Below are 24,051 nucleotides of genomic sequence, written 5' to 3'. Positions count from 1 at the left end.
TCACCTCTCGGCCCCGCCCCTTCACCTCCAGCCCCCTCCTCTCTTTGGGAAGCCGGGGGCGGGGTTTGTTTACTCCGTGCACGCACCGCCGCCCCGGCCAATCCGTGAGGAGAAGCGCCTTACGTTACTCACCCCGCGGGCCAATCGGCGCTCACCGTGCTGCTCCGCCGCCAAAGCTCGCGCGGAGGAAGCGGGGCAGTGGCCGGGCCGGTGCGGGCGGACCCAGCAGCCAGCGATTTCTCCCGCGGCGGCGGCGGCTGCTGGGCTCGCGGGGCGCGCTCTGACCCTTCCTCTCCGGGCAGGCTCGGGGGCGCGCGCTGTCGGCGTCCTGGGACCTCGAACTCCAGGGCCTTGACTGGACAGGCCGCGGAGCTCCCACCCCTGCCCCGAGTGTGAGTCCGCCGAGACCCGGCCGCCGCCAAGCGCCGGTGCCCCAGCCTCGGAAGAACAGCCAAGCGGGGTAAGGTGTGGGGCGAGGGCGCGGGCACCTATGCCGAGGGCCTCTAGCCCCGGCCCGGCGTGCTCCTGGGCAGGCTTCCCTCCCTGCGCCGCGGGGGGCCCCCTTGTCACCCCGAGTCCTAGCTGATAACCACGCATCCTTCCAGGCCTGGCCGGGTAACTTGTGAGTGTCTGGAGGAGAACACCCCCCCCCCCCACACACACACACACCCCACACACTGCAAACGGGGGGGAGGCCACGTCCCTGAGTCACGCCTCGTGGAGGACAGGAAGGGCCGCTTTCTGCTTTCTCTCTTTCAGGGGAGAAGGATGGCTCCCAAGTCTCGTTTTCTGACTTTTCCTCCCCTCATGACCCACACGCCTCCCTCTGTCTCTGCTGGGTGTTTTTCATTGTTCCAGAGGTTTGTGTTCTCAGGAGAACCTCATATCCCCCATAAAGGAACTTTTCTCTAAAGTCGAGGATCACTTTTTGGACCCAGACTCCTTTGGGAAATTCCAGAGAGCCATGGTCCCCGTCCACAGAAAACACGAAGGTTTTTGTAGGACCTTGCAGACAGTTAGTTCAGTTAATTGATGAGCGCTCAGACGCCGGTACCAGCTGTGTGGCCTTGCATTGCCTGGTCTCAGTTTCTCCACCTGTGAAGTGGTAGCCACTGCCTCTGCGGGGCGTTGCGGGGCTGCAGGGCGTTGTGAGGAGTCAAGGGGCAGGTCTGTGGATCGCATTTGGAACAAAGCCCACAGCATAGGAAGTGCCATGCGTGCGTGAGGCATTGCTGTTGTCCACGACCGCGAATGCAGGTTCAGAAACGTTCCCTGTCGGGTGTACCTTTTCCTGTTGAAACAGTTAACAGGCTCATCCCTTCCCATAGTCACTGCTGAAGCTCCCTTTAAGCCAGTGATTCTCAACCTTCCTAATGCCGCGACCCTTTAATACAGTTCCTCATGTTGTGGTGACCCCCCAACCATAAAATTATTTTCTTTGCTACTTCATAACTGTAATTTTGCTACTGTTATGAATCGTAATGTAAATATCTGATATGCAGGATGTATTTAGGCGACCCCTGTGAAAGGGTCGTTCGACCCCCAAAGGGGTCGCGACCCACAGGTTGAGAACCGCTGCTTTAAGCCTTTGAATACTTGCCTCTTCCTCATTCTATCTCAGAGGGCTCAGACTCCTCGTCCCATTTATTTGTTCTCTTTTTATTAAGTCAGTAGCTCATTCTCTTCCTTACCTCTTTCCCCCCAAACCCTAGTTTGTTTGTTTGTTTCCTATTTGACTTCTACAGCCTAGTATTTTCTGGGCCACTTTTCTTTTCTCTTAATGGCTTGACATCATCTTCACTTGATAAATATAAGTTGAAGTTATTCAGCTGTTCTCTATTTAGTGTAATCATGACCTGTCTGTTCAAAATTAAATATAAAATAATATAGTCGATCTGGTAGTACAAGTTGCTTTTCCATTTCATTGGTTGGCATATAATTTAGCTAAACCTTGCTCATTATCCTATTACTATAATAAATTTTTCATAGCAGTGTCCATTTTCAAGTAGGACCAAGGAGAAAAATCAGATGCCTAGAGCCTGGATTCCCTCATACTTGTGTGCTGGCTCTTGATGCATGTTGTTTGCTAGGACATCTTGTGCCTGTATCTGGAGTCTAGTCTAAGGGCAGACATGGTGTGTGTAGTGCTGTTCTGGCAGGAGAGTTGCAATTTCAGCAATGTGGCACTTAGGCTTGCTAATAAAGGCTCAAGACCTACTAAACTCGTAACTTTTTAGTTCTCTTTATTTCTAGTGGTCTAAGAGAGAAGACGGATTTTTCAAGCATGTAACACTTTTATGACCATTTTGTGATCGTGTAACTTTCCCTCCAACCCTCATAAATGTGTAGCCCACTGGCACCTTCAAGTTTTTCCTTTGCTGCCAAAATTCTTCACTGTCTGAGCTATGTCCTCTCAATACAATTTAACATTGAATGTAGAAAGCATTTATGGATGAAGATTATACATTAAAACACACTCGATTCAAAGGTGCTTTTTTTTTTTTGCCAAAGCCGGTTTGGCTCAGTGGATAGAGCGTCGGCCTGCGGACTGAAAGGTCCCAGGTTCGGTTCCCGGTCAGGGGCATGTACCTGGGTTGCGGGCACATCCCCAGTAGGAGATGTGCAGGAGGCAGCTGGTCGATGTTTCTCTCTCATCGATGTTTCTAACTCTCTATCTCTCTCCCTTCCTCTCTGTATAAAATCAATAAAATATATTAAAAAAAATAAAATAAAAAAAGGTGCTTTTTATAATTAGGAATTGAAATGTGAACATACATTTGCTTTTTTTTTAACATGGCTTTATTTTCTTGCTGTTGATAATACATGAGTTACTTTTATTTACATAGCACTTCGCCATTTAAAAACCCTTTAAAGAAAAATAAATAAAAACCCTTTTAGGCCCAGCTGGCATGGCTTAGTGGTTGAGCATCGACTGATGAACCAAGAGATCATGGTTTGATTCAAGCCAAGGCACATGCTTGGGTTGCAGGCTCGATCTCAGTAGAGGGCGTGCAGGAAGCAGCCAACCAATGATTCTCTTTCATTATTGATGTTTTTTTCTCTTCCTCTCTGAAATCAATACAAATATATTGTAAAAAATAAAATTAAAAGCCCTTTTAAGTATATGAAAGTTTATAGAACAAGATAAGGAGATGGACTAATGCAAAATTAAATTCATGGTAAAGGTAGTGAATTAGAACCTAAGTGTTCTGACTTTTAGTCCATTGTTTGTTGGTCTGTCAGTCTTAACAGTTAGCCAGGAACAAAGGATGGAAAGGGAGAGTTTAAGAAGAAGTTTTAAAGCAGGGGAAGGAAATTTCTAATTTGGGCATTAAATATTAGATATTGAGTTGTACATTACCATCTTATTTTTTATCTTTAAACTTAGGCATATATCTTTTAAAGGTTGAATAATAAGCCATACTATCTATGAATTTACTCACAGTTTATATTGTCGCTAGGCAAACTTGACTTTTTTTGACTGTCATATTTAAACTCCTATTGCAGTATGGATCTCAGAAGAAATTAGAAGGCATAGAGTTGAGAGTTATTTTAGATCAGTGGTTCTCAACCTTGGCTGCAAATTAGAATCACCTGGGAATCTTTTTAAAATCCTGATTTCTGGGCCTCATCCTCCGGAAATTCTGTTTCTTTGTTATGGGGTGGGGCCACAACACTAGTAACAAACAGAATTTCCAGAGGATGAGGCCCAGAAATCAGGATTTTAAAAAGATTCCCAGGTGATTCTAATGTGCAGCCAAGGTTGAGAACCACTGTTTTAGATAATAGAATTTTTAAGTTGTAATGAATTTTAAAGATCATTTATTTATTTATTGAGAGGGAAACTAAGTTTTATTTAGGTAGAGAAAAAGAAACCAGGATCCAGGTTCCTGGAAACAGGATAAGGGGGTAAGCTTGGGAGTGACTGCCACTGCTCCCCTGGTTTCAAGTCTCACAGCTCATGGCTGTGAGAGAAGTGAAACATGTCCAAGTGGGCAGGAGTGAACTCCTGAGTTAATTGCTAAAGATTATTAAACATACTTGCCTCTTTATCCTTGACCTTTTCGTTTTAATCTGGGGTACGTGGCTCTAGAGGTGGTATGAGTAGATTTAAAAGTAGATTTTTGAACCCTTGGAAATTTTAAGCAAAATTATATGCATTTGCATATTTTTTTCTGGAGAGAAGATTCATAGTTTCATACTTTCTAAGGTGAAGGTTTTGGACAACTCTGACTTTTTTTTTTTTAAATATATTTTATTGATTTTTTACAGAGAGGAAGGGAGAGGGATAGAGAGTTAGAAACGATGAGAGAGAAACATCGATCAGCTGCCTCCTGCACACTTCCCACTGGGGATGTGCCCGCAACCAGGGTACATGCCCTTGACCGGAATCGAACCTGGGACCCTTGAGTCCACAGGCCGATGCTCTATCCACTGAGCCAAACTGGTTAGGGCGACAACTCTGACTTTTATAAAATTATTTCTTTTACCTAGCTAGAAATTATATCTTCACTGGTTCTAGTATTCTCTTCTGAATATGGATTTTCAAATATTTGAAGACTAGAAGCATGGTACACGAATTCATGCATGGGTGGGGTCCCTCTGGGTGGTCTGCAGGGATCGGGCTGAAACTGCAGCTCCTACCTGCTGCTCCCGCTCATCCCGGCCCCACTGCCGCAGCAGTGCTTGCCAGCCATGAGCCCTGCGTCTGGCGCCTTCCTGAGGGGAGCGGCCTGTGGGATCAGGCTGAAACTGGCTCTCCGATATCCCCTGAGGAGTCCCAGATTTCGAGAGGGCTCAGACCAGGCTGAGGGACCCCACCGGTGCACAATTGGGCCAGGGAGGGACCGCAAGAGGGCTCCAGGGCGTGTCCGGCCCATCTTGCTCAGTCCTGATCGGCCAGACCCTAGCAGCAAGCTAACCTACTGGTTGGAGCATCTGCCTCCTGGTGGTCAGTGCAAGTCATAGCGACTGAGCGACTGGTTGACTGTCTGCCCCCTGGTGGTCAGTGCACGTCATAGGGAGTGGTTGAGCAGCCTTAGCATATCATTAGCATATTACGCTTTGATTGGTTGTTCGGTTCTGCCATTCGATCTATTTGCATATTACCCTTTTATTACATAGGACTAGTAGCCCTGCGCACGAATCCGTGCACCAGTAGGTCGCTGCCGCCCTCCTGTAGCTCCCCCCGCCTCCCCACATAGCTTGTTGCCCTGCCCACTTCTGTAGCTCTCCACCTCCCACTTGCTTGCTGCCCTGCCCCGAACTGTAGATCTCCGCAGCCTGCTTATATCTCCCTGGCCCACCCTCCTGCTGATCCGTGATCTGGTCGTGAAGTGTTTGGTCGTTACACCTCAGGGCGTAATGGCTAATTAGCATATTCCTCTTTTATTAGATAGGATACTTATATTCCACTGACTCTTCTCATTTCTAGACATAAGCTTCTCAGTCTTTAACTTCTAATGATTTTTTTGTTTTGATTTGAGCCTCCTCACAATGGCTTATTTATGGATTTATTTCAATTCATCCATATTCTTCTTAAAAGTGTGGTTCCCAAAATTAGATATTAACCAATAGAGACCATAAGTTACCTCCCTGATTTTAAACAAAATTTTTTTGGTTAATCCTCACCCAAGGATATTTTTCCATTGATTTTTAAAGAGAGTGGAAGAGAGAGGGAAAGACAGAGAGAAACATCGATGTGAGAGAAACATATTGATTGGTTGCCTCCTACCAGGGCCTGAGGAGCCTGCCACCAAGGTACATGCCCTTGCCTGGAATTGAACCTGGGACCCTTTGGTCCATAGGGCGATGCTCTATCCACTGAGCCAAACCGGCTAGGGCCTCCCTGATTTTAAAGCATGCAGTTTAAGATTAAGAGTAGACTTGCTACTATGAATGAAAAAAGAAGTTATATGGAAAGTAACTTCACAGAATGATCTGATCATAAATTCCTGACTGGGCAGGTCGTGGTAGATAGTAATGCCCCAGACCTATAACTTCTTTAGTGAAAGGTTTTAAGCCACCCCTGTCTTGTTGTGCATATAGGTTAACACACCTTTGAAATACCAGAAATAATTACCCTTGAAAGGGGTACTAACCCTCCAGGAATCACATAATCTATCCCATAATCCTATCCCTGCCTTGCCTTCTCCCACCTGTATGTAATTTTCCTTACATTTCCTCCTTAATTTCAGATGCATAAAAGAAGCTGCAAAACTTATTCTCCAAAGCATTTGAGATCTTGTTCTCCAGCCTATGTTGTCAGTTTGGCTCAAATAAATTCTTAAAAAAATTCCCTACTGATTTGGACGTTCTTATGTTAACACTTCTTTGGCAACCACATTGCACTGTTAATTCATAAATTATGCCTTGGTTACGACTAATTCTGGGACTAGCCTGCCTGGGTTTAAATCCTGGCTCTAGAGTTTATTAGCTAGATGACCTTGAGTAAATTATGTAAACATTTTTGGGCCTCAGTTTTCTCATCTGTAAAATGGGTTTTTAATACATATTTTTAAATTGATTTCAGAGAGGATGGGAAAGGGAGAGAGAGATAGAAACATCAATGATGAGAGAGAATCATTGATTGGCCGCCTCCTGCACTCCCCCTACTGGGGATTGAGCCCACAACCCGGGCATGTGCCCTGACCGGGAATCGAACCGAGACCTCCTGGCTCGTAGGTTGATGCTCAGCTACTGAGCCACACCAGCCAAGTGTGATTATGTGTTTTTTTAAGTTGAACAAATCAGTATTCAAAGATAACAGAGAGCATGATCTGTGCAGGCATTCTAAGGATGAATGAAAATCTTTGTGAAAAATTCCATCATAAATGAAAAGCAATAGAATACCTGCTGATGTTAACATTCTGCCTACAGTTTTGTCATTAAGTTCATGCTCTTCAAGACATTGTACTATATCACAGTTGCTATAAAAATAATTACTAAACATAGATCTTGAAAGAAAATAATTTGTGGAAGATTAACCATAGTGGTCACAAAAATTATTTTGGAAAGGTTTTCCAAGAGTACTTAACTATTTTTGATCTTGAAAAACTTGAAAAGCTTTTAAGTCAGTAGTTTTTCAAATACAGATTTTCATAAGAGAATTATTTTGGTTGAGAAAGTGGTAGATAAGGGCAGCTTAAATTCTTATCTAATGAAATTCAATTACAATATGAATTCTTTGATTATTATGTGAAAAAAAAAACAAGAGCCTAGTTGATCTTTCAATATCTTTGTGTTGTTATAATAAAAACTTCAGACAGATATGTCAGACAACTAAGATCACTTATTAGGCTTACTTCAAAATTGTAAAAATGGAGAAGCAAAAGGCAAAGAGAATTATTTCAATAAAGGTACCAAAATGCTAATCATTATTCAGGGATTTTTGTCTTTTTTTTTTAAGTGAAATGTTTAGTGAAACAGAGAGATAACTGGAGTAGATGCAGCTGTTGATATTTCAACTATAAGAACCCATGGTTTCTGTAGAGATGTTCTGCTTCTTTCAAGTTTCAGCTTTTTAAAACTGGAATTCAGGAAGACAACTCTGAGCAGGATTAGTGTGGAAACAAGTAATGCAAAAACATCATAAAAAAAAACTCAATACTGAAATAGGTCAGTGTTATTAGTGAGTTATTTTAAACCTAGAAAATGCTTTCCATTAGGGGTTATCAATATTTATTTAGGTGTTAGCAGACGTTGGATTCTTTTCTAATTAATATCAGAATGATTTTCCGTCTGTTAGTGGTAATAGCTTCTTCCAGGGACCTTGGCAAATTTGAGCAAAGACTTGCTAACTCAATTAGTAAACTAGTTAATTATAATGTAAAAGCAGCTAAATGTTTTAATTAATGAGCTCTCTCTAAAAGAACTAAAAAAAGTATTCCCTCTTCCCAAATCAGATTTTCTTTTATTGTCAGATTCAGTAGTGTTGTTGGGATGGTCTGGACCAGGGGTCCTCAAACTCTGGCCCGTGGGCCATATGCAAATACAAATATTATATTTGTTCCCGTTTTGTTTTTTTACTTCAAAATAAGATATGTGCAGTGTGCATAGGAATTTGTTCATAGGTTTTTTTAAAACTATAGTCCGGCCCTCCAACGGTCTGAGGGACAGTGAACTGGCCCCCTGTTTAAAAAGTTTGAGGACCCCTGGTCTGGACTATCAGATGCTACCCCTTTGAAAAAGGTCTGTTCCGAGTTATTTGTTTTCTAAGGTAAAGTTACACTCTGGGTAAAGAGTTCAAGACAATTGGATTTCCTCTCTGGACATAAGTGACATAAAAGAAGAATAAATTTCAAGAAACTGAAACAGTAATCTAAAGCATGTGAAACTAATGCTAAGAAAAGACTTTCTAGAAAGGGGTCACCACATACAGAACCCTTCTTCGCCATAGCAGAAAGGAATTCCAAGATGAGAGAGGTCATAGTAAATAAAGAAAATAAGGGATTCTTTTATAGAAGCAGCTCATTGATAGTGCAATCCTGTTTACAAGGCTGAGCTGTAACCCATGAAATATATATTAGAAAGGATTTATGGTTTCTCATTTTATAAATAAGGCACAAGTTGTTTTATATAAAGACAGCAATGGCAGAGCTGGAACTCAAACGTGAATCTGTATGACTTGAGTGCTAGCCACTCACTATTGCCTGGCTAACATATTGTCTTAGGCCTTCAACATTCATGCAAGAATCCAAAAATCTTTAGAGGTTCTTCTTAGTTGGGTCTTTCTAGTATAGTTTCTGTTTTATCTGGAGTGTTGTGAATTCATTCAAATATAAATGAGTGATTTGAAAATTAACCATTATTTTAGATTGATCATCCTTTCACTAGGGTCACTGTTTACCATAACTGAACAAATAGACCACTTCTGTGTAATGTATGTGATATCTTAAATTCAGTTGTATTTCAGTTCATTGGTTAAAACTTGATTATGAGCTGCGTGAATCTATTATATACTGACTAGAGGCCCGGTGCACAAAAATTTGTGCACTGGGGGGGGAGGGGGGGTTCCCTCAGCCCGGCCTGTGCCCTCTAGCAGTCTCGGACCCCTCGGGAGATAACGACCTGCTGGCTTAGGCCTGCTCCCGGGTGGCAGAGGGCAGGCCCAATCCCTAGGTGCAGCCCCTGGTCGGGCTCAGGGCAGGGCCGATTGGGGAGTTGGGGCACCGCCCCCTGTCATGCACAGAGCAGGGCGGATCGGGAGGTTGCGATGCCACCCCTAGTCATGCTCAGGGTAGGGCCGATTGTGGGGTTGGGGCACCGCCCCCTGTCACACTCAAGGCAGGGTCGATAGGGAGGTTGCGGCGCCACCCCCTGTCACGCACAGAGCAAGGCCGGTCAGGGGGTTGGGGCGCTGCCCCCTGTCACGCACAGAGCAGGGCCCATCAGGGGGGTTGGGGCTCCATACCCTGTCACGCACAGAGCAGGGCCCATCAGGGGGGTTGGGGCTCCATACCCTGTCACGCACAGAGCAGGGCCCATCAGGGGGTTGAGGAGCTCCCCCCTGTCACTCACAGAGTAGGGCTGATAGGGGAGTTGGGACACCGCCCCCTGTCACACACAGAGCAGGGTGGATCAGGGGGTTGGGGCGCCGCCTCTATCACCCACAGAGCAGGGCGGATCAGGGGGTTGGGGCGCCGCCACTGTCACACTCGGGGCAGGGCTGATGGGAGGTTATGGCTCTACCCTGTCACACACAGAGCAGGGCCCGTGGGGGGGGGGGGGGTTGGGGCGCTGCACCCTGTCACACACAGAGCAGGGCTGATCAGGGGATTGGGGCGCCGCACCCTGTCACACACAGAGCTGCAGGGCGATCAGGGGGTTGGGGAGCTCCCCCCTATCAGGCACAGAGCAGGGCTGATCAGGGGGTTGGGGCGCCTTCCCCTGTCACGAACAGAGCAGGGCGAATAGGGAGGTTGTGGCCCTGCCCCCTGTCACACACAGAGCCGCAGGGCGATCAGGGGGTTTGGTTGCTGCCCCCTGTCACGCTGATCCCGGTGCCGGGAGGCCTCGTGGCTCCGCTGATCCCGGTGCTGGGAGGCCTCGCGGCTCTGCTGATCCCGGTGCTGGGAGGCATATTACCTTTTTACTATATAGGATAGAGGCCTGGTGCACAGGTGGAGGCCGGCTGGTTTGCCCTGAAGGGTGTCCTGGATCAGGGTGGGGGTCCCCACTGGGGTGCCTGGCCAGCCTGGATCGGGGGGATGATGGCTGTTTGCAGCTAGTCACATCCCCTTCAGGGTGGGAGTCCCCACTGGGGTGCCTGGCCAGCCTGGATGAGGGGATGATGGCTGTTTGCAGCTGGTCACACCCCCTTCAGGGTGGGGGTCCCCACTGGGGTGCCTGGCCAGTCTGGGTGAGGGGCTGAGGGCCATTTTCAGGCTGGCGGGTGACTGAAGCTCCCAACCTGTCCTTTTTTTCTTTTTTTTTTTAATTCTGGGCCAGCTTTAGCTCTGAGGCTTGGCTCCAGCTCTGAGGCCTCGGCTGCTGAAAGCAGGTATCTGGTTTGTTTGGGTTCTATAATTGTAACACTGTTGCGGTCCTGCTCACTCCAGCTCTGAGATCCCAGCTGGCTGAAAGCAGGTTTCTGGGGTTTTGCTTAGCTTCTATATTTGTAACATTGTTTCTTAGAGTGCAAGCTCAGAGGCCAGCAGTGGCAGGGGAACGTTGGCTTCCTCTGTCACTGAAGCAAGCAAGCCTCCTGTTCGCTTCAAGCTGCCTGGCTGCCGGCCGCCATCTTGGTTGGCAGTTAATTTGCATATCGCCCTGATTAGCCAATGGGAAGGGTAACGGAGGTACGGCTAAATACCATGTTTCTCTATTATTAGATAGGATTGGTTTACTGTGAATAGAAACACGTACATACTCAAGATGTTAACCTAACTTCTTTGTAACATAAGTATTTTACTTTTATTGTCAGGCTTATATTATGTGCTATAAGTCCTTTTAACTTGTTCAAAAATTAAATATATGTAGGCTAAAACAAAATATAGTTATAATGAAATTATGTCACATCTTAAAATTGTGATGAAAGAGAAAAAGGCTAGAAGTGTTCCCAAAAAGCGAGAAGAATCCTATCTAATAAAGTCAGAATATGCAAATTGACCATCCCACCATTACAAAAATGGCAGTGCCCATAGCCACAAGATGGCAGCGCCCAGTTCCCCAGCCCTGCTGGAGTCTCCCAGTCCTTTCAGCCCTGTCAGGGGTGGCAGACCTGTGGTGCGGCCAGACCCACCTTAGGGCTCTTTGCTCCTTGCTCCTGCCACAGGAGTCCCCCATTCCTTTCAGCCCAGCTGGGGGGGTGGCAGGCACCCGGTGTGGCTGGATCCACCCTCAGCTCTCCAGCTACCCAGGGCTGGCCTGAGGCACAGGCAAGCCTCGGATGGGGGCTGCTGAGCCAATGCCCGAGGCGCAGGCAAACCTCAGATGGGGGCTGCCCAGCTGCCCAGGGCCGCCTGAGGCTCAGGTAACCAGGGCCAGCTGAGGCTTGCACTGCTGGCAGTGGCAGCAGCAGGGGTGTGATGGGGGCGTCGCCTTCCCCTTATCGCCTCCCGCCCCTGAGGACTCCTGGACTGTGAGAGGGGGCAGGCCGGGCTGAGGGACCCCCCCCTCCAGTGCATGAATTTTCATGCACCGGGCCTCTAGTAAAAATATAAAAGCAAATAATAGTGCCATCTATTGTTGGTCACAGAGCAGAAGCACCATGTATTTCAGTCAAAGATGTTGTGGCAAATGATGCTATTATCACCAAGGGTGTGGGTATGTCTGATAAATTGAATATACAACAAGAAAATAAGCGTCTTAAAAAATAATGATTGTACAAATCTTGTTATTAAGGTAGAAAATATAAGCACAAAGGATTTTTTTTTCTTCACCTTTAGCTCTAGGTATATATGGAAGCATTCTGACAAACTGCTCAACAGAGCTCAACTGGCTATCTACTTATCTTAGTAGCAGAAGTCTCTGACTTATTTAATACTTCCCATTTGTGTAAAATTCACTCCAGTATTTCACCTTGGAAAAAAAACAATTTGGAGTAGATGGCTGTCTACTGCATTTAATATAATAGAGAGCTATTATATTAATTTGACTTACTAATTTATGTAAAACTTTTTCTGATTATTTTTTATCATCTTAACTACCTCAGGGATAGAGTAATTCTCAGCCCACCATCTAGTTGTTTATTAAGCCTCCTAATGAATAACTAGGTATATTACAAAGCAGTTTTTCATGTTGCAACTAATAGCAACTTTGATGAATTTTGCATGGTTAATCTACATCTATCGTAAGTAACCAGGCTTTGCTAAACTTTTTATGTGCAATGTAAATATTGTAAGCTGTGACAATTTACATTTTCTTGTGCTTAATGTGTGTGAATCTTACTGTGTTTGATATTCCCCATTAAGACCCACCCTACTCTCAGTCTTAATGCTTGGTTATCTTGCACAAACCCACATTTCCTCAAACGGAATATAGGAGATCAGGTGCTAAGGATGAGGAAATAAAGTAGGCCATTTGTGTTTTCTGGATTCTTCTGGGCTTAGGGTCCCAAATTTGCCTTTTCTTATTGCTCGTACTAACATTCAGCTGTTACCAATTATTGTATTAATATTTGGCTATTACCAATTTCAAAATTTTCTAGAATTAAAGCATTCCTCATATTTTTAGTCTCACTCTCTATAGAGGTAAAACCATGTTTAAAAATGATTTTTATGGATAGATGACAGATTCAAAAATTGCACTTAAAGCCCTGCTGGCATGGCTCAGTGGTTGAGCTTCGACCTATGAACTAGGAGGTCACGGTTCAATTCCCGGTAAAGGCACATGCCTGAGTTGCGGGCTCAATCGCCAGTGCGGGGCATGCAGGAGGCAGTCAATCAATGATTCTTTCTCATCATTGATGTTTCTATCTTTCCCTCTCCCTTCCTCTTTGAAATAAATAAAAACATATATTTTTTTAAATTGCACTTAAATTTTAATAACTAAATAGCATCTGTGTAACTAGCACCCTAGTGTCCCTTTCCAGTTATGAATCCCTCTTCCTCAAGGGAACTATTCTGACTTCTAACAGCATGAATTGGTAAAACCACCTTTCACAGTATCTGCTTTTAGTTCTTTTGATGGTTATCACTCTTAATGGTATAATTATTGCTTCACTTCTTTTTTTAAAAAAAATATATTTTATTGATTTTTTTACAGAGAGGAAGGGAGAGGGATAGAGAGTTAGAAACATCGATCAGCTGCCTCCTGCACACTCCCCACTGGGGATGTGCCCACAACCAAGGTACATGCCCTTGACCAGAATCGAATCTGGGACCCTTGAGTCCGCAGGCCGACACTCTATCCACTGAGCCAAACCGGTCAGGGCTGCTTCACTTCTTTAAAAAAACACTTTATTTTGAACTAATTTTAGATTTATAGGAAATTTGTAAAAGTTGCAGAGTTTAATTATATTTCTCAGCCCATTTCCCCTAATGTTAGTTAACACTTTATATAACCACTAGAGGCTCAGTGCATGAAATTCATGCGGGGGGGAGGGTCCCCTCAGCACAGCCTGCACCCTCTCCAATCTGGGACCCCTTTGGGGGATGTCCGACTGCCCTCTCATAATCTGGAACCGCTGGCTCCTAACTGCTCACCTGCCTGCCTGCCTGATCGTCCCTGATGCCCCCCCTGCCGGCCTGGTCACCCCCAACTGCCCCTCCCCCCCCCCGCCAGCCTGGTCACCCCTCACTGCCCCCCTTGCCGGCCTGGTTGCCCCTAACTGCCCCCCCCCCCCCGCCAGCCTGGTCGCCCCCCAACTGCCCCCTGCTGGCCTGGTTGCCCCCCAACTGCCCCCCCCCCGGCCTGGTTGTCCCCAACTGCCCCCCCCTGCCAGTCTGGTCGCCCCACGTAGCCTGCTGTTCAGTCGTTTGGTCGTCCCTCACTAATCCCCCTGCCGGCCCTGTCCCCCCACGCAGCCTGCTGTTCGGTTGCTACTGTGACAAAGTCCTGGACAATTTGCATATTCCTCTATTATTAGTATAGATAGGGTAATTATCAAGAGCAGGAAGTTAACATTGGTACAGTATTGTTGACTCAACTCCACCCAGACCTTATTTGAATTTCACCAAATTTTTTCACTAATGACATTTTTCTGTTACAGGATTCTATTCAGGATCCCACATTATACATTATTTGCTATCTCTCCTTAGTTGTCTTTATTCTTTTTAAAAAGTATTTTTATTGATTTCAGAGAGGAAGGGAGAGGGAGAGAGAGACAGAAACATCAATGATGAGAGGCAGTCAATCGTCTGCCTCCTGCACACCCTACACCAGGGATCGAGCTTGCAATTTGGGCATGTGCCCCAACCGGGAATTGAACTGTGACTTCCTAATTCATAGGTCAACGCTCAACCACTGAGCCACGTTGGCTAGGTAGTTGTCTCTATTCTTTAACAGCCTTCAATTTTTCTTTGTTATATGACCTTGACACTTTTGAACAGTGCTGAGACAAAATTTTCAGAATTTTCATCTATTTGGGTTTGTCTGTTGTTGTCACTGGTGGAGTGTGGTTATGCATTTTTAGTAAAACTATCACAAAAAATAATATCTTTCTGTTTTTCACAGGGCATCATACCAAGGGGTTCATTGTGTTATGTTTTAATCATTGGTGATGTTTATCTTTGTCTCTTTTTTTAATATATTTTATTGATTTCTTACAGAGAGGAAGGGAGAGGGATAGAGAGTTAGAAACATCGATGAGAGAGAAACATCGATCAGCTGCCTCCTGCACATCTCCCACTGAGGATGTGTCCGCAACCCAGGTACATGCCCTTGACCGGAATCAAACCTGGGACCTTTCAGTCCACAGGCCGACGCTCTATCCACTGAGCCAAACCGGTTTCGGCTATCTTTGTCTCTTGATTAACTTGATGGCTGCCTGGCACCCGGGACCTGGGCTTCCTCGCAGCCCCAGCTGCTTGCCTCGGCCCTCGCAGCCCTGCTTCGTCCTGAAGGACGTTTGGAAGGACATCTTGTCTAATTAGCATATTATGCTTTTATTATTATAGGTTGCTGATGGCTAACTTCCTCCTTCCCCTTCTTTAGTCTATTTTTTCACTGAAAATGTGTGAAAGAAGGTAGGAGCCTCAATTCCAACTCTACTTCATGTCTCTTGTCACTCTAAATTATTAAAAGCCAAAAGTTTTGGTTATTTATATTGACAAATTCCCCCATGACAGCTGAAAGCTTTGTTTTCTTGTGAGCTCAGCATTTGAGGGAATATTTACTTTATCTAATATTTCTAAATGGTTTGCTAAGATAAAGTTTATTTAGTTCACTATGTTGCCAGAAACAAAAATGTTGTTTTTTGGTATCATTTCCTTCCTTTTTTCCTCTTTTTCCTTTCTGGAATTTCTTTTTAGTTGTACCTTCTGGATTGGTGTTCTAATTTTGTTTCAGTTTTTTTAAAAAAATACATTTTATTGATTTTTTACAGAGAGGAAGGGAGAGGGGTAGAGAATTAGAAACATCGATGAGAGAGAAACATCGATCAGCCGCCTCTTGCACACCTCCTGCTGGGGATGTGCCTGCAACCAAGGTACATGCCCCTGACCGGAATCAAACCCCGGACCCTTCAGTATGCAGGCTGACGCTCTATCCACTGAGCCAAACCAGTCAGGGCTTTTTTCAGTTTTTTAAAAACTTTTTGTTCTGCCCTAGCCGATTTGGCTCAGTGGATAGAGCGTCGACCTGTGGACTGAAGGGTCCCAGGTTTGATTCCGGTCAAGGGCATATGCCTGGTTGTGGGCTTGATTCCCAGTAGGGGGCGTGCAGGAGGCAGCCGATCGATGAGTCTCTCTCATTGATTTTCCATCTCTCTTTCCCCTTTCCTTCCTCTCTGAAATCAATAAAAATATATTTTTAAAAGACCCCAAAAAACTTGTTCTACTCCGTGGGGATTTCCAACCCTTTCTTTACGTTCTCTCCCTCTCCCCGCTTTTTATTTTCTTTCTATTTTGTTTATTAATTTGGTTTACTGCTGTTTTGTTAAGTTGGTCTCTTCATTTCATATGAGAGGCTTTCCTCAATTGTTCAGTAAACTTGGAGTATCTGTTCAGATTAAAGAGTGAGGCAGTAAAAACCCGAGTAAAAACTTTGTCCATGGGGAGTTAACGGCAAGTCTTTTTTTTTTTATTAAAATTTTTTTCAATTACAGTTTGACATTCAATATTGTATTAGTTTCAGGTGTACAGCATAGTGGTTAGACAACCCCAATAAGTTCTGTTCTCACCTGACACCATGCATAGTGATTACAATATATTGACTACATCCCCTATGCTGTACTTTACATCCCATGACTATTTAGTGACTGCCAGTTTGTACTTCTTAATCTCTTTATCTTTTCATCCAGTCCCCCAACCCACCTCCCATCTCGCAACCATCCTTTTGTTCTCTGTATCTATGAGTTTATTTCTTTAACTGCAAATCTTATCATAGGGTGATTGAGTGGTTGTAGGTCTTTTCCCGTGGGTCACATTTCCCATGGAAGAAAGTCCTAGCCCCCTGTTTGAATGGCCTGTGTTCTGGAAGCTGATTTGAGGGACAGAGGTGGGGTCCACTGTTCACCATGTAAATCTTTAATCTCTGTGTGGTATGATATGACAGACAACCCCTGTGTGTACCCGGTTTCTACATTCTATCTGGTTTAGTGTCTTAAGAAAGTAAACCACTTGTCTTTCGCTAGGGTTCAGGAGAGACAGTTTCTTGGATACGTGGTAAGGCTTCTGGGTGAAAACTGTTCCTTACAAACATTTAACCAGTATTCCTATTTTCAGCCCAACTTTGACCCCTACCTTCAGATTCTTCAGCCTTCTGTTGTGCTTGCTTTTTACTGGTTTCATACCCTCACCTGCCCTCACATGCATGGGGTTGGCTTGTTCTGTTTTACAAAGCCAACAAAGTATTATATTTATACTAGAGGCCCGGTGCACGAACATTTGTGCACTCGGTGCGGGGGGTGGGGGGGTGGGGAGGTCCCTCAGCCTGGCCTGCACCCTCTTGCAGTCCGAGAGCCCTCAGGGGATGTCCAACTGACGGCTTAGGCCCACTTCCCACGGGAGCAGGCTTAAGCCATAGTCTGGCCTCCCTCTGCAGGAGGCAACCAGGCAGGCTGATCAGAGGACAGTGCTGGCAGCCTGGCAAGCATCAGGCCCTCCCCCCCCCCCCCCAACCCCCACCCCACAATCGCCCCTTTGTGGCCACTGGTCACTGCTGACCTCTGATTGCTGGCCCCTCCCTCTGCCTGCTGGGACATGCCTTGGCTGGCCTGGCGCCGCCTGCTCGTCGGCCCCGCCCCCCGCCGATCAGTAGTTTTGCAGTTTGGTCAATTTGCATATTACACTTTTATTATATAAGATCTCTCATCAGCTGTTGTCTCCTTTTATGTTATATATGTTTTTTATGAGTTTATCCTTTTTTAGCATCATTTTAGTGTAGTTTTAGGAGAGAATGGCTATTTAACAAAGATAATCTTATCTTACATTTAATTATGTCATATTCACTTAAAAATAATATTGTTATAAATATTTTTATAAATTCAGGATTTCTTCTATCTTCCCTTGCCACTACTAATATTTATTTCAGTTTTATATCACGAGTGAAGAGTAGAAGGATAGGTAAATATAGGAGGGAATGGAGAAGGGCAACAAGAGACACAAAGAGGAAAAACGGGTTCCTTACTGACAAAGGATGACAGGCTTAGTTGTTGGTACCAGTGAGGCTGTAATGAAGTAATATCGCCATCTTCTGGCTTTTTAAAAACTGTTTCTGTAATTTTATCTGGGAATGTGAGTTACAAATACTTTTTTCCAGTAGATTTTTCTTATGACTTGCATTGTGTTGTTTTCTTCTATATCTATATATACATTATACTCATATCAGTTTTTTTCTTTGATGACTTCTAGGTTTGGACTTATATTTAGAAAAGTTTTCCACACACACAGATTAAAAAATCTGACTCCCATGTTTTTTTCTAGTAACCTCTAAAAAATTGCATTGAATTCTTTGATCCATTTGGAATTTATTTTGAATGAGGGGTAAATTATGGCCCCAGTTAATTTTTTTTTCAGGTGGTTACTAGTTTTCAGTACTACTTACTGAATAATCCACCTAAACCAATTATAACCCACTGATTTGAACTTTGATACATATTATGGATTTGGGTCTCTTCTTAGACTTGTTTTTCTATCCATCAAGCTATATGCCTTTTCATTTAACAAGTGTTATATTTTAATTACTATAACTTTATAACTTACTTTAATAATTGGAAGGGGCTAATCCGTACTCTGTTTCCAGAATTTGTATGGCTATTCTTGCTTATTTTTTCACATAAACTTTTTTTTCTTTTTCATTCCCTACTTTATTTTCTATTAAAGAAAAATTTTTATTATGTAAAGTACACATAACATAAGTCAATGCTTAACCACTGAGCCACGCCAGCTGGGCCAGAAGTCTTTTTAAGATAATTTTAAAGTATACATAAAATAATTTATATTCTCCAACATTTATAAATAATATAAATTTCCACTAATAAATGAATTCCACGGCAAAATTGGAACTGATCTTTTTATGGTATGGAACATGTATATAGTAACATCTCATTTACTTAAACTTTATTGTAAATTTTGCTTATGTATGACCTTGGACAAGTTATTTAAACTCTCTGACTCAATTTTCCCTCCTGTATAATGGAGATAATATCTATAAGGTTATTTGAGGAATTACCATAGTAAATAGCTCTTATGATGATGCTAATTATAAAATTGTTTCATTTTCATTTGAATACAGGTTATGTACTTACATAAGTACGGTGGTATTCTAAATGAGAATTAGAAATTACACTATTTTTTTTCACAATTACTTCTTTTTTATTGTCTTCATTTTTCTCTTCTTGGACTTTTGGATAAATTGAATATTTTATGCTTGCATAGTTCGTTGTATAGTACTTTGTCTGCAAATTTATATTAACACCCAAATGATATTTTAAAAACTCATGTATCCTTGTTGTGATAGATCAAGTAAGGATAAATCTTAACATTTGTATTTCTATTTTTTAAAAAATATATTTTATTAATTTTTTACAGAGAGGAAGGAAGAGGGATAAAGAGTTAGAAACATCGATGAGAGAGAAATATCAATGAGCTGCCTCCTGCACACCTCCCACTGGGTATGTGCCCGCAACCAAGGTACATGCCCTTGACTGGAATCGAACCTGGGACCCTTGAGTCCGCAGGCCGACGCTCTATCCATTGAGCCAAACCGGTTAGGGCCGCACTGGCAACTTAAAAATAAATGTTGACTCACGCATGCACAATACATATAAAGCTCTCCCTGGTGCCAGTCGCATGCATGTACTAGTATTTCGATCTGTCATTGTCAATTGTGAATGTGGTTGTTTTTGTTGACATTTCTATTATAGAGAAAGCGCGAATAGTGATATTAAAATATTTCTCCTAATTAATTTCCTTTCAGTGTGCACGAATCCGGGCACTGGGCCACTAGTGTTAAATAAAATCAGTGAGATGAAGGAAGGCCTAAGGTCTTAAGTGACTGACTAGTGTATGGGTTTTGTGAAAGCTAATTTAGGAGCTGGGAATATTCTTTTTGCTTATTTCTGAGCTTTGAGTGTTGTTGCAATGGGTGAAGGTTGTTTTTTAGGTAAATGGTGACTATAAACTTACCTGATAATAGTTGAGAAATGCCAAGACCTGTTTGGTTCAGTGGATAGAGCATCGGCCTGTGGACTGAAAGGTCCCAGGTTTGATTCCGGTCAAGGGCATGTACCTTGGTTGCGGGCACATCCCCAGTGGGGGGCGTGCAGGAGGCAGCTGATCGATGTTTCTCTCTCATCGATGTTTCTAACTCTCTATCCCTCTCCCTTCCTCTCTGTAAAAAATCAAAAATATATTTTTAAAAAATAGTTGAGAAATGAATGAGTATTTCAGTTACTAAAGAATTATAGAATACTAGAGTCCTGGTGCATGAAAATTCATGCACTGAAGGGAGGGTCCCTCAGCCCGGCCTGCCCCCTCTCACAGTCCAGGAGCCCTCAGGGGCGGGAGGTGACCCGGCGATCAGGGGAAGGCGACACCCCCATCACACCTCTGCTGCTGCCACTGCCGTCAGCGTAAGCCTCTGGTGGCCCTGGTTACCTGAGCCTCGGGCGGCCCTGGGCAGCTGGGGCACTGAGGGGACTGGGGGACTCCAGAGGCAGGTGCGCGGAGTGGCCGGGCCTGCCCCAAGGGGCTGAGGGGACTGGGCGCTGCCATCTTGTGGCTGTGGGTGCTGCCATCTTTGAGGGTGGGGCAGTCAATTATCATATTCCCTCCTTATTGGCTTTGGGTGCCGCCATCTTTGAGGGTGGGGCAGCAATTAGCATATTCCCTCCTTATTGGCTGTGGGCGCTGCCATCTTTGAGGGTGGGACAGTCAATTAGCATACTCCCTCCTTATTGGCTGTGGGCACCGCCATCTTTTGGATGGTGTGAGGGTCAATCAGCATATTCCTTCTTTATTAGATAGGATGGCTGATAATGCTGGCTTTTTAAAGAATTAGGATGCAAATAACTTTTATTTAATCTCTGGTGAACACAATTTAGTCTCTCTCTAGTTTAGATGTTCAGCTTTTTACTTAAAATCTTTCTAAGGCTTCCTACTAATCTGATTTTTTTTTTTTTTAAGTAATGTCCTGCTTGACCTGGCATCCAACCTCATCTCTTAGAAGCCCTCCCTCTTGCCCTTCATTTTTAGGTACATAGATCTTCCTTTAGTTCCTGGAATTTCCCTTGTGCTTTTCTTCCCAATTCTGTGCTGGCTGCTCCCTCTGGCTGTGATGTACCCCATTCTCTTTGCCAGTGGTTTACATTGTTTATTTGTTGAGCTCAGCTCAAGCTTTACTTCCTCTGAGAAATCTTCTCTAAAACCACCAGAATCCCAGTCTCTTTTTTTTTTTTTAATATATTTTATTGATTTTTTTACAGAGAGGAAGGGAGAGCGAGAGAGAGCTAGAAACATTGATGAGAGAGAAACATTGATCAGCTGCCTCCTGCACATCTCCTACTGGGGATGTGCCCGCAACCCAGGTACATGCCCTTGACCGGAATCGAACCTGGAACCTTTCAGTCCACAGGCCGATGCTCTATCTACTGAGCCAAACCGGTTTCGGCGCCAGTCTCTTATGTTACATTTTTCTTTTGCATCTTTTTGTCTCTGTAGTAGCACATATAGTAATTGTCATTAAGAGTTAATTTTGAAATTCATTGTCTAATGCCAGCCTTCTTTTTTTTGTTTGTGATAATGCTTTCTTTTTAAGTAAAAAATGAATCATTGCCAAAACAAAATGTTTTGCCTCCAAATAATTTTTTTAAAATATATATATTTTATTGATTTTTTTACAGAGAGGAAGGGAGAGGGATAGAGAGTTAGAAACATCGATGAGAGAGAAACATTGATCAGCTGCCTCCTGCACACCCCCTACTGGAGATGTGCCTGCAACCACAGTACATGCCCTTGACCGGAATCGAACCCGGGACCCATGAGTCCAAAAGCTGACGCTCTATCCATTGAGCCAAACTGGTTAGGGTGCCTCCAAATAATTTTTAAAGCATAAGGGGAAAGTTCATTAATGAATATATTTTCATTTTTCAATGTTTTTCTTTTATTTATTTTTAATTAAGCTACACAGTCACTAAGCAGTTTTTAAACATAGGCTTCATGATCCTTTTGACTTCATGCTTTTAAAAGGAGTCATTTATCTTCAAAACATAACAAATTTCAGAATCCATTAAAAATTATTTTATTCAAATTATGTTTTCCAAAAGGGAGGGTTCTATGCTAGTCATCTTTGAAAGTTCTCATACCATTTCAGAACCACATTTGCTAGAATGAATGTTCCAGAGGGACTTGGTGTCATATGGGCCTGAGAGATAGCAAATGATGAAGCAAAATTGTAGCCGTCGTCCAACATCTTTTGTGTGAATTGAGTGAATGAGTCAACTGAGGATACAACAGCATTACCTACAGGAGTCTGCTAAGCCTGACTGTCCAATGATTCCACTGAAATTCCAATCTGAGCAACAGATGAAGTTCAGACAATGTTCATGGCTCCAAATGGGTGCCGGCTTCCTTCTCCAGCTTTAAGACCTGACGTTTTGAAGATGGCATTTGGTTTCCCATTCGTGACAAATCCTAGGAGTTGCCATACTGGCATTCCATTTGAATTAGGATAGGCAAAGTAGACAGATCCTCCCATTCCCTCAGGAAATGGGATTGTTCCCAGCATAAAAACCACAACATGGTTAATATTTTCATAATCAGGCAAATCAAAAACTAATTTACCGTCTGCCATTTGCTGTGCAGCTGTTTGCACCAGCTTCCCTTCACTAAGAAGGCAGGCATTAGGCGGCCACCACCTAATGTGTGTGCAGACTCCATGGAGGCGGGCACTGTTATTGTTTCTCGCTGTGTCTTCAATGCTCAGCCTAGGGTTTGACATGCGGTAGGCAGTAAGACTGAGCAGTGCTCAGACAAATGAGCAGTGCTCAGACAACATGATTCATTATTCACTGCACTTATGTAGAAGACTCTGTTGAAATTGTCATTAATTGCTTGTAATATTAACCAGTTTTTATCATTGTAGAGTCTGGAAAAATTCTTTTTCAATTTAAATAAGTGAGCAATGAATATGAAAGCAATTATTTTTTTTTAAGTGTAAAATGTCAGTGGTTTCAGCTTTTAGTATGTAAAAGTGTTTTTAAAATTTTACTTTTGCTTACTATTCATTTTACCTTAAAATTAGGGAAATTAAGTTTACCCTATTAAAAATTTCCCCCATAAAATATAAAAATATAATTGTATTGATTTTTAGAAAAAGAGAAAGGGAGAGGGAGAGAAAGAAACATTGATCGACTACTTCGTGCACATCCCCACCAGGGATTGAGCCCGTAACCTGGGCATGTGCCCTGACCAGGAATCGAACCAGCAACCTTTTGGTGCACAGGTTGACACCCAGCCAACTGAGCCACACCGGCCAGGGCAGTCCTAAAACACTCTTTGTTCATGATAGGAAAATGATACTCAAAATTCAGCTATATAGCTTAGTGATATTTCAGATGTGTGAATGTGTTAAATGTTTACATTTCTTTTCATTTTCTGTTGCCAAGTCATAGTAAGTGGGATTATCTTACATTATTAAATGGTGCAAATAAATATAACATTGACTATATAATTAATTTACTAAATAGTTCTTTAAAAACAAAAAATAAATATTACTTGAGTTCTAACCATGTGCAAGACACTGGTTAAAATAGGTAGGTTCCCTGCCCTCAAGGAATTTACATTTTAGTTGGCAGAGATAGCCCACATTTTGATAATTACACAAATAAACAGGTAATGACAACCGATGTGTACTAAAAAAGGAGAAAGTAGGGGAGAGCATTAAGTAGAGACTTCTGACTTAGTCTGGGTAGTGGGAGAGGAACAGTTCTCTCAGAAAAAGTGTTATTTGAGAGGAGATCCAAAGGAGGAGAAATTAATCATTGGTGAAAGTACCAGGCAAAGGGAACAGCATGTGCAGAGGCCCTGAGGCAGGAGGAGCATGTGTTTGAGGAGCTGACAAAAGGCCAATGGAACTAGGTCAGAGAAGGGTATGGGAAAGTGGTTCAACACAGACCTGGAGAGGTAATCAGAGACCAGATCAAATATGAAGGATTGAGTCATTAAAATGTGATTACTGCCAACTGTTTAGAAACAGGAATTCTATAAAGTGTTCATCAGCCAGGAACTAGTTCAATCAGTCCTATATAATAAAAGGGTAATATGTAAATTGACTGAACGACAGAACGACCGGTTGCTATGACACACACTGACCACGGGGGGGGGGGGGCAGATGTTCAAGCCAGGAGCTGCCCCCTGGTGGTCAGTGTGCTCCCATAGGGGGAGCACTGCTCAGCCACAAGCTGGGCTGACTGCTGGCGAGCGCAGCGGCCCGCCTCTGTGGCAGCAC

General features: G+C 43.5%; 1 protein-coding gene and 1 pseudogene across 4 annotated transcripts in view; one reads left to right on the top strand and one right to left on the bottom strand.

The window, feature by feature from the left end:
• The first annotated feature begins 183 nt into the window (after positions 1-183).
• The window catches only part of TFDP2 (transcription factor Dp-2), a 120,175-nt gene continuing 96,307 nt past the window's right edge, over positions 184-24,051 (top strand). Inside the window, exon 1 of one of the 4 annotated variants that reach the window (XM_070433535.1) lies at positions 184-460. The gene's annotated coding sequence lies outside the window, so the exon portion shown is untranslated. The remainder of the gene's footprint in view (positions 461-24,051) is intronic. The other 3 variants (XM_070433533.1, XM_070433534.1, XM_070433541.1) reach the window with 3 other exon arrangements.
• On the bottom strand, positions 21,853-22,434 carry LOC138992525 (protein Hikeshi pseudogene; annotated as a pseudogene).

Source organism: Myotis yumanensis, unplaced genomic scaffold, assembly GCF_028538775.1.
Source record: "Myotis yumanensis isolate MYYU_CA2020_CCGP unplaced genomic scaffold, mMyoYum1.0.hap1 SCAF_14, whole genome shotgun sequence".
NCBI lineage: Eukaryota > Metazoa > Chordata > Mammalia > Chiroptera > Vespertilionidae > Myotis > Myotis yumanensis.
This window is presented reverse-complemented; position numbering and strand designations above follow the sequence as displayed.